We start from the raw sequence: 11,903 nt of genomic DNA, 5'->3' as shown, positions 1-11,903 counted from the left end.
ATAGAATTCCAGCTCAGGTCTATGGCACTCAGGCTATCACAATGTACCGTGAACTTTTCTTGCTTTAGTCCCAGTTCTTGGAGAAACCTCTTCAATCACAACATCTCTTTCCCAGCTTCTGCTGCGGCAATATACTCTGTCTCGGTTGTGGATAAAGCAACACACTTTTGCAGCTTGGATTGCCAAGACGCAGCTTCCCCTGCAAAAGTAAACAGAAATCTTGATGTAGATCTTCTACCATCAAGATCTCTCACCATATTTGAATCCATATAGCCTTCTAAGACTGGTTTAGCATCTCTAAAGCACAAACACATTTTAGATGTACCTTTGAGGTACCTCAGAATTCACTTGATTGCTTTCCAATGCCCTTTAACATGCCCGGGGGTACCCGTGCACGTTAAACAGTTCGGACCCTTGGTCTCTTTGATCTAGTCTCACTAGTGCAATGTGAAACATAGATGAGAGTCCAGATTTGACAACTTTTAGAAAATCCATTTTATTGCAAAACCTTTTGCTAGAAATGGACTGCGTCATCAAATCTCAGAGTTGCCACCTAATATTTTTGGAAAATTAGAAAATCCCTGACTCGTGCCAAGGCCACTGTTCATCATAACCAAAGTTGTCTCGGTTCGAAACCTTAGGTATAATAGAGGAAGGTCATTAATTGAGCACCCCTACTCATCCAATCAAAAGATTGGTATTTACTAAACCATGATATAAATTTTATTTATTTTATATGTTCATATTTTGATTATTTAATAAATCCTAAAAATTACTATGTGAAGCATACAAGTATAGACTATGCCATTTATTTTGGAATAATTTGATTTCATGTAATTTTGAAAGAGTTTTGGAGATGTACAATCTAAATAAATTGAGTTTACAAATATGAAAATCAACACTATTCCAAATTAAGTGACACAACATCCATCCACTGACATTCATACAGTTATATCAAGTAAGCAAGTAGCCACATAGTAGGATGCTTAAACATAATAAGAAAACGCACACAAACGGGATGCTAAAGTATAAAAACTTACATATTTACCGACGTCCCTTGAACAACTATAAAACAAAGTTAGTAAAACATGCATGATCTTATATATAAAATCCAAATGCAATTCACTCATGAGATGCAACTAAAGATTCGGCTTCTAAGATATGACATGTGAATTGGGATGGCCAGTTTCATTTTACTTCACTTTACCTTTGTCTTCCTTGGGTTTGCGATATCCAGAAGTTTTTCCTTAAAATAAAATTCTTGTTCTTGTTTTTGTTCGGTGTTGAACTTAACTTGTTTCGGAGGATGCACAATCAAGTCCGGGGTGCTGGGGGGGTCGAACTAGAAAATTCTGGGTTATTGGGCCAGGGCCGCACTTGCGGGGCCTTGGGCTGCATGTACGGGGGGATGAGACTGCACGTGCGGGAAGGGTGAGTCTTGAGAGGCTTGCACACTGCCTAAATTGCAAGTGCGGAGAAGGAGGTGCGGAAGGGGCCACACGTGCGAGGGTCAGAGCCGTACATGAGGGAGGCGCGCGCCGCACGTGTGGGGGGAAGTGCCGCATGTGCGGTCGGCCTGAGTCCGAGAGGGCTCTGTTTTTTCTCTCTTTTTGGGCTGTGTGTATCACTTTTCTTGTGTCTCTCTCTCTCTCTCTAAAAATACATTGCTCTCCCTTCTCTCCATATTTTTACCTCAAAACAAGACCAAATCCTTGATCCTTCTCCATCCATTAAAAATTGGTCCATAGTTTCTTCATCAACATTGTAGAGCCTCGTGAGAACTACATTGTGTGCAGTGGAGATCACTCTTCAACACCGTCAAATTGGGGGTTTTCATCTCATCACTTCAACAAATTGAGGTAGGGAATCACTTTGAGTTATGTATATGTTTTGCAAGCTTTTGGTTGATTTTGAGAACTCTTCTTTATGGATTTTCGAAAATGGGTTTTGGGGTTCAAGAAAATTAAGGGTGTGTAGAAGAAGTTTATGTCTTGTGTTTTTCAAAGGATTTTCTTGAAATGTTGAACCACATGGGTGGCAGATTTAGTTATTGAAAAGGGTTTTGTAAATGGATGAAGAGATGTAGGGTTTTTGGGTGAAAAACCTAGAAATTTGGGGTTTTAGAAATAATATGGAGAACCCATGGATTTTCTTGTGTCAAGAAAATGAAAGAGTGAAAAATTCATAATATTGTTCGCAAAAATGACAACTTTTCTTGGTATATGATGATTGGGAAATTGTTTTAAGAGTTTGTTGAATGCATGAACATGTATAGTTATGAGATGACCAAATTGTTGAGTTTCTTGAAATACGAGGTTGTGATTTTTTTGGAAGTTGATATTCAAAATATGGTATGTAGTCTTGAAATGACCACGTCATTGAGAATTATACAAAGTGGGGAAATGCTGCCACTCGTTCAGGAATTTAATTGAACATGTGACTATTTGTGATAAATAACCTTGAAGGAGGGAAGATGGGAAATGTGATTGTTGTAGTATTATTTTTGAGACATTGATAATTATTGCATCACATACTCATGAAGTGAATATTATACATTTTGAATTGAACTTGGAAACGTTTATATTGAGAAAAGAATATTTGAAATGAAAACTATGGTTATGTCTATGGGGTAAATACGTTGATAAGTCCGGATAGGTGGTGTAGATGAAATTGATAAGTTGGCCTGAGTGTTTGGGGTGAAAGACTGAAAACACATGCGGAGGAGGTACCACTTCCCTTCCGATTAGCAACTGGTAAAGTGGGGTTATTGGTAATGCTTGTTGAGCATACTTGCAGACACTAACCTAGGGATTACTTGAGTCGTATTTACCGCCCCTAATGATTGAAAATTGGAAAGTTTCGGAATTGTTGAGATTTCAAATTTATGTGAAATATGGTGATTTTCAAAAGAGCGCGTAAATAAATTCTCTTTAAATTTGGGCATTTCATGGCACTTGCATTTAATATCGAAAATTTTGCATAAACATATATACTTTGTTAAGAATTATCTCTGGGCTTTATGCTCACCCCTATAGGTTTTGGTGCAGGAAAGGTCATGGTGAACCCGCCAAATTAGAGCGTGGGAATATGTTTTTGAGAGCACAAGGCTCCTTGTTGTGATTGTAATTTTTTTTTTATAAGCCAAGGGCTAAACATGTATGGGTCTGAGAGACCATTTTGTGTAATCGGGCTTATGCCTTGGAACTTGTAAGCCCTTGAGGGCCTTTATTTGTTTTGGTTAAATGATTTTACATGCTATAGATTCATGTACTAGTTTTCAATGAATGTATAATCGCATGTGAGATCACTTTTGTATAAACATTTGAGTTATGTAATGGAACATGGTGAATACATATCTCCGGCATCTCTTGAGCCATTATTATTATTATTATTATATTGAAATGGCATATATATTTTTTTGGGACGTCACAGCTTGGTATCAGAGCTACCGGGTTTGAATACTTGGGGCTCGCGGGAAGTGGTTGTTTTGCCACAATGGGTTCATTTTGCATGATTAGGAAATGCTTTGTTTTTTCGTGATTACGTAATAACATGCTTATGTGGCTATGTGGGTATGGGATTGGACTTTTGGATTTTTTTGCGCCTATTAAATTCCTTGAGGTCTTATTAGAAGGGTACTTGATCAATACTCATTCTATTAAGAATTCTTGGTTTTTCGTGGGACAAATCTCATCACAAAAGAATAATCCGTATATGCTTACGTGACTAAGTGCTTATGTGGAGTGAATTAAGTTGTTTGTGTGGTAGAATATACATAATTGTTGTAGTTTAACGTATGAGGCAAGTTGCGAGCAAATTTGGAATTATGTGCTAAATTATCTATCTTGTTCCTTAATTAGGATGTTAGGAAGGGGTCAAACTCGTGGTGGTAGAGGTGGAAGGCGCAGTAGGGGTCATCAGGGTGTGCATGAGGTACCGGTCCAAGGGGTTTTGGTGCAAGAGGAGGGGTTGGGCCAATCTAATATGGCTGAACAAGTGGGGCAAGCGGGTCAAGCCGCAATGAGAACCTTAGCCCGAGAAATAGCGGAGGCCTTGAGAGAGTCTATGAATATATTAAGGGCGGAGAACCAAGCTAGGGACAACATAATAGAGACAAGGGCGAGCTTCCTCATGAGGGAGTTACGGGCCAAGCCGGATGAGTTCCATGGGGGCCCCGAGCCTAAGAAGGAGAATGAATGGCTCGAACAAACCGAGAAGACTTTTGAGATGCTTCACATAGAGGATAGCGAGTTAAGGGTGACTCTGGTGAGTTACTACCTCAAAGGGAACGCATGCCAATGGTGGAAATATGCCAAGGGCAGAATAGAACCGACATGGGAAGCATTTATGGTAGCTTTCCAAGACAAGTATCTACCTCCCACTGCTAGGGAGAGGTTGAGGTAGGAGTTTTAGGACCTTAAGCAGCTTAACATGTTCATGGCCGAGTTCGAAGTGGCCTTCTCTAGTTTGTCCTAGCTTGCGCCGGAGTTGGTAGCAACGGAAGAGCGCCGTTGCATTGAGTTTGAGAAGAAACTTAGAACCAATATCTTGTTCAAGGTTGCCGGGAACATGATCAAGAACTATGACCGTCTTGTGGAGACGGTCACGCATGTGGAGATTACCGTGGAGGCAGAGGATGAGAGACTTCGAAGTTCGAGGTCTAGGGGCCAAGGGTTACAAGGGGACTACAGGCCCAACAAAAAGAGTAGAAGTACCTTTTCATCCCAGTCCCAACCGCAACAGTTTAGATCCACAAGGCCTTTGCATGTCCGCAGAAGGGAGGAAGACAGCGGATGTTGCCACCACCACTGTAGACGTCCCGGAACATCCCGGGGGAAAATCCCCCCGTTTTGTTCATTGGGCTCACTACAGTTCAGGACTCAAAGTCACGGTCCTGTATCTAATCTCACGGAGTGCAATGCAAGACCGATGAATCATCAAAGAGTCCAAATCTGGCAAATCATTTTTGAAAATAGATTTTTTTGAAAGAAGTGCCAAACATGGACTGCTTTGCCAGATACAGAGTCACCACCTAAATATTTTATTTTGGGAAATTTAGGAAACCCTGACTCGTTGCTTAAGGCCACGCGTCCGTCATCACCAAAGTTGCCTCGGCTCGGGAACTTGTGTACGATTGGGGAAGGTCACTTCGTGAGCACCCCCGCTCGCCCGATCAAAGATCGGCCTCTACTAACCATGATATCTAGTTTTGAAAACATTATGCGTTCTTATTCCGGTTATTAGCCTAGATTTACTATGTGATGCGCACAGCATACAAGTATAGACTGGATCGCCTGAATTGGAACAAAATGTTTCATGTTTGTTTTTTAAAGCGGTTTGCTACTCGCAAGTAGGCTAAAAATGCAGATTTTGCCACCCTCGGGTGGGCTTAGAAAACATGGTTTTGCCACTATCTAGTGGGCTTAAAAGTCACAATCGATGAATTGCTCCAATCCAAATAACCCAACCTTCACCAACAGGCATTCAGGCAGGTATATCACATAAGTAAATAGCCTCATGGTAAGTATGCTATCATGACAGTCACTCACACGCATGCAAGGATGCTAAAGCATAAAACTTACCATGTATTCTAAGCCAAAACAGAAGCTGATTAGAAATCATGCATGATCCTAAATATATAGAAATGCTTAATGCAACACATGCAAAATGTAACTATAGTAGGCTCGGCTATTCTAAGGATGGCATGTGAAATGCTACAACTAACAAGTATTCAACTCGGAATTGTATTTCCGGTGCATGCAATACAGATGAATGATGCAAACATGCAAGCATAAGTATGCTAATTGAAACATGCCCTAATCTAACCATCATAAGCGGGTAAATAAAAGGGAGAAAGACGTGGGGTTGGAAGACATACATCACATGCACACACACTTATTACAATTGTGCCCTCGCTCGGAGGGTCCGAATAAATAATACAGTCCGAATAATAATTACAGTCTGAATAAGTACAAAACCCTAATTAATTAACAATTTAACTAGGAAAACAAGTAAATTAGCATGCAAGCTATGGACCGCCTCAGCTCTGTTCCGAATGATGAATGATGCATGTTCGAGTTGCCTTGCGCGGAAATCCATTACGATGCCCCGATTCGCCTCTGTTTACACTTAATCCCGGAATGCTGTGCGAAGCTCCAGAAGGCTGTTGGTTTCTGATTTGCTGCAACAGAGAGCAAGAAAGGGGCATGGCAAAGTATTTTCACATATGTATGCATGACTACTCTTCAGGGAGTGTAGTCCTCGATCCTTGTGCCACCAATCACGCATCTCGATGCATGATGGCCGAGGAGTCGATTTGCACTACTCGATGTGAAATGAATGCACATATAAATACAACAAGGCCTAGACTCCATCATAGTTAATCCGGAGTGTCGGCGACCGGGAATTGAGACACGTTCCGTCACTTGGAGTACGAAACGTCCCTCGTTTCCCGTGCTTGGGCTAACTCCTATCCCAAACATAATGCAAATGAGAGGGCATAAACAATGCGACTAACATACAAACTAGCATATGTAATGCTATGAAATGGCATACACAATGCTCGATGTAACATGGAATACACAATGCTCTAACATGCAACCTAGCATACGCAATGCTATGGACCGAAATGGCATACACAATGCACGATGGACTTACACCAACATGAGTGGACCTCAGCCGCACTCACATCAGTGGCCATTATATGAAAATGAGACAACCGAAATGTGTGCACATATGCACGAATACCAAGGACCGAACCTAAGGCATGGAATGCCACTCTACCAAAGCATGGCAAGGGATGAAAGATGGCATGGAATAGCATAAATTACAGCTCTGAAACAGCATGAAATATGGTCCCAAAACATGCAAATATGGCACACAATGCAAGCTAGGGGGCCCGGGTACCGAAACTAGTGAAGTGCGTTACACTAGAGGTACCCAAAGCAATGCACCAAAGGAAAAACCAACCCCAAACAGACCTTAGGCAGGTCTAAAACAGTGGGGAAATGGCCTAAAATGATGGCTCGGAATGCAACGGAATGGAGCTCATTCAATGGTCAGTAAATGAGACATACAAGCCCGACTCTCAAACGCATTTAAAGAGATGAAAACATGGCAACATGGCATTCAAACAAGCTCTGAAATGTGATGAATAATAGGCTCAAGGCGTGAAAATACCTCAGTATATGCATGGAATGGATCTCAAAACTTAAAGCTAAGCATGGACCTTGAACTACAAGCATGCAAAACTAACATCATTCAAACATGAGACCCAAAAACAGAGCTAGGGCAGTCCAAAATAAGCACATTATCAGTTTAAGACATGGCCAAAATGTGCTAAAATCAAGGTCCAACAAAGCATGCAAAGAAAGCTAGTGAACCATGAGTTGTTCTACAACTATATGAAGCATATGAGGGCTCACCCAACCAACCAAAAACAGAAGTATTTCATGCCAAAATATGCCCAAATAACCACTGAAACTCAATCAACACATGCAAGAATGGTGAGCCCCTTTGGAAAGCCATGCAAGGGGTTGTTCTACACATACATAATAGACAAACAAAAGGGCAAAAAAACCTCTGGAAATGAGTTATGACAGCCCTAAAACCCACTAAAAAGAGTCTGAAATTGGTCTAGGAAGCATGCAATGAAAGGTCCCTTTGAAAGGCCTTGAATGAGATTGTTCTGCACATGCATCATAGACATAAAATATGGCCAAAGGGGCTTTGGACAGAGCTAAGGCAGACCTCAAAACTCACAAAATAGGGCCTGAAGTAAGACTTTAAAGCATGCAAGATGAAGCCCCTTTGGAAGGCCAACAATGCTAGTAAAGAGAACAAGGGGTGAGGGAGTCACCCCTCTCTGATTTTGAAGCTCAAAAGCACATCTAAGCCACTGAAAATCCACTGGATTTCAGTGGCTAAAAGGCCAAACCAAGGCCAATGCAAATGCTCAAATACAAGGCTCAAAACATGAGGAAATGAAGCACGGAAGGGGGAAGATGACCCCAAACAGAAAAGAGTCCTTAAACAAACATGTTTAGAAGATCAAAAAAAAGATTTTTCTAGTTTATGGAAAATCTCGAAAATGCTTGTAAGTAAGGCTAAGACATCATGCAAAATAAGCGCTAAAAGAGAGATGAAGCATACAAAGAGGTAGGTGACCTCAGACAGAAAAGTGTCCTTAATCAAACTTCAAGAGGAGCTCAAAATAAGACACTTTATAGTTTATGTCGAAGCCCAAAAATGCTAGCAAATAAGGCTAAAGTATGAAGCAAAATAATGCAAAAAAGAGGGAAATGAGGACTTACCCTTGTAGCACAGCAAGGTAGCAAGCTCTGGACCAAGAAAGGAGTTCTTCAACCTCTGAAAATCAGCTCCAAAATGCTTGGATGGATGGTGGAGGTAGTAGACTATGAGGTGTAGTGCAAATGGTGCAAGAATATTAGGGTTTGGAGCTTTGAAGAAGAAGGCTATGGAGGGAGGAGTGTATATCCCTTGGCTAAATTTTCTAACCCTTGCAAATGGAGGGGGAGTGTTGGTTTTATAGAGGAAGAAGGCCAAGGCTTCTTAGAGAAGCCTTAAGAGAGGGTCAAAGCTTCTCAAAGAAGCTTAACCAAAGGGGTCAAGCTTCTTAAGGAAGCTAGACCAAAAGGGTCAAGCTTCCTCAAGAAACTTGACAAAAGAGTCAAGCTTCTCAAAGAAGCTAAGCAAAAGGGTCAAAACCAACTTAAAAAGACCAAAAAGAGGGTCAAAACCCCGGAAGAAGGGTTAAGTGCTTCACAGTTGGCACAACTGTGTTGCACTCAAAAAGAGCAAAAAGCAGAAAGCTGGCCGACCAGCTTAGGTGGTGTAGACACCCCATTTTTGACCGCCCTTAAGAGTTGGGCGTTACTGATGGTTTACTTGGTAGTAAAAGATGTGCAGGGCAAAGGTTCAATCTCTTCGGCAAGGAGAGAGAGCCAAATCCCAACTTCACACCCCTTTTGGATCAAAACTATTTTGAATGGTTTTTAGACCTTAAAACCCTCTCTTTCAGAACATTTTTGAAATAAAGTTTCTGTGATGTTCCGAGGCTCGCATTTTGGCAAATGTTGCACTTTTCGATAAACCGAGCAAGGACAAAGTGGAAATGAATGAAAGAGAGATGAAATTTTTGAAAAATCTTTCAAAACACTTTGTTTAGGGGTTTGGAGTTGAAGAAAAGAGGAAAGGAGAGGAGAAAACTAGTTTAGGAGAAGTTCGGCATGAATCCGGGTAAGAGAGAGTTGAGCAGCCCTCGCTGAATCGGGCTTATTCATTTGCATACTTGGATTTTAGCTATGAGGCCACCACCGTTGGAAAGCTTACTTCCGGGGCTTCATTTTGCACTCAAGAATCTCGTAGAGCCAAGTCCGGGTGGGGGAGATATGATTGGTTAAAGTTGGGTATCATCCCGGTTGGATCGAATCTGCGCGGTTTCACCAAAATGGGCATAACTTTTTTCACAGGAGGAATTTTAATGCAAAGTTTGCGCCATTGGAAAGCTAACTTCCAGGGCTTCAATCTGGACACCCACCGGCCATTTTTGGCCTTGGCAGCCACCACCGGCCATCAATTTATCCAACCGGCCAAATAGATGGCCGACCGACCATTTAAAATAGCCGACCGACCATTTTTGCTGGTCGACGACCTTCCGGAGTATTCTACAGATTGAGTGGATGCCAGCTGTGCCAGCTGCAGGGCACAGACTGGATCCTCCATACACGTGTATGGAGGATCTTTGCTCTTGGTTTGAAGCTTCTAAGAGAAGCTTTAGTCTCTTGGCTCTATAAAGGAAGCTCTCCTCTTCCTTATACCAGGTTAGAAAACCAGCTGGAGCATTGCATACAATCCTCCATATATCTATCTCATCCAAGCCTCTAAACCCTAAAATCTTTGCTCCATTTGCACTACACCCTATAGCACCACACCACCACTCCATTCTAGCAGCTTGGAGGGCCTTCTCAGGGCTTTGGAGGCATCTTTTCTCAAGCCAAAAGGTTGCTAAAGTTTGGTCTTCAAGGGTGAGCAACATTTCCTCTCTTTTAAGCTTATTTTTGTATCCTTTCTAAGGCATACATGCTTGCATATTTGGGCTCCGACCCTAACTGAAAATAGTCATGTTTTGATGTATTTTTTATGTTTGTTTTAGGGTCCTTCCATGTTTAAGGTCCATAGCTACCACTTGCTTCATTACCCCTCTTGTGTGCCTATTTCTTGTGTAGTATCTTTGGCCTACGTGTAAACTGTTTTGAGCTCTGTCATAAACTGTAAAGTGGCTTATTTTGAGCCTTTCTTCAACATTGTTGAAGGGATCATCACTTTTTTAGGCTTCCATTTGCCACTTGCCTTTATATCCCTCTTTTTAGGCCTTATTTTGCATAGTATTTTAGGCTTGCATGCGCACTGTTTTGGGTTTGATCATAAACTGTAAAATGCTATGTTTTGGGTCCCTCTTCAACATTGTTGAAGGGCCCTCTTCTGTTTGGGGCCAGAAGCTGTGACTTGCTTCTTTATCTCACGTTTAGGGCCATTTTTGCATATCGGTTTAGCCCTATTTGTGTTCACTGCTTGGCCTTTATTAAAACTGTAAACATGCTTGTTTTGAGACTTTCTTGAATCTGTCTTCATGCTTCATGTTCAAATAATGCATGCTTTGTATAGCTGTAGGCCATTGCGTGTGCCTAGTTTTGCATTTCGGGTCTCATTCCATGCATCGGGTGCCATGTTTCCATGATTCGGGGCTGTTTTATATCACATTTCAGTGCTGAAATTACATGCTTGTATGCCATATTTCATGCCTCGCCATGCCTTGTTAGAGTTGCATACTATGCCTTAGGTTTGGTCCTCGGTTTGCGTGCATGCATGCACGCGTTTCGAGAGTCTCATTTTCATCCAATGGCCACTGATTTTGGCATGCTTGCGAGCTATCCATGTTATTTTAAGTCCATCATCGCATGTTGTTGCATGCCATGTTTACTTACATGTTTAGGTTGCGCGCCTAGTATACATTGCTCATTTGCATGTTCATGTTGCATACTTAGCCTCCATGCCTAAGTTGCATTTCATTGAGCATGCATCCCTTGCCTCTTGATCAATCATGATAGGGGTTGGGGCCCTTTGATGTGTTTTGTGCTTGCATTTTATTTGATATCGAAGTTGCAAAACTTGGCCTCTTAGGCCATCATGCATAATTGATGGCCCGAGGGTCGAGGGGCATACTCCCTTGAGTCCATTACATGATTGGGAGAGTGGCCATGCATACACTTGCTCGAAATTCCATGCCATACACTATCTGTTCTTGTTGCTGTCAAAAACCAGATTCTACAGGAACTTTCTGCCGACCGGCAGTATTCAGTGCCGACCGGCAATCCTTCCTGGGCCGGTAGCTTTATCAGCAGCCGATGGATATTTTCAATGGCCGGTGGACATTTCCTTCAGCTGATGGTGTTCCACAGTGTTCAGGGGACCTATCCCAGAACTTTGGCAATTTTCAGAGAAGCAGGGCAGTGTAAACCGAGGCGGCAGTGGTATGGTACGGACTTTCCGGGCGAGACGGGTTCGAGCATGCATCATTCGCGCATCCGAGGCAGGGGCTGTGGCCACCTTTCTTTTTGCATTCATTCTGTTAATTAATTAGAAATTCTGTAATAATTAATGTGTTTATTATTCGGACTGTAATATTTATTCGGACCCTCTGTGCGAGGGCAATGTTGTAATAAGTGTGCGTGTGTGTGATGTATGTCTTCCAACCCCACGTCTTTCTCCCTTTTATTTACCAGCATATGATGGTTAGATTAGGGCATGTTTCAATTAGCATACAGTATGATAGCATGTTTGCATTCATTCATCTGTTTTGCATGCACCGGGCTCGGCGCATC

This window comes from Camellia sinensis, chromosome 15 (genome assembly GCF_055761805.1).
Source record: "Camellia sinensis isolate YWXY chromosome 15, ASM5576180v1, whole genome shotgun sequence".
Classification (NCBI taxonomy): Eukaryota; Viridiplantae; Streptophyta; class Magnoliopsida; order Ericales; family Theaceae; genus Camellia; species Camellia sinensis.
Note: the sequence above shows the minus strand (reverse complement) of the source record.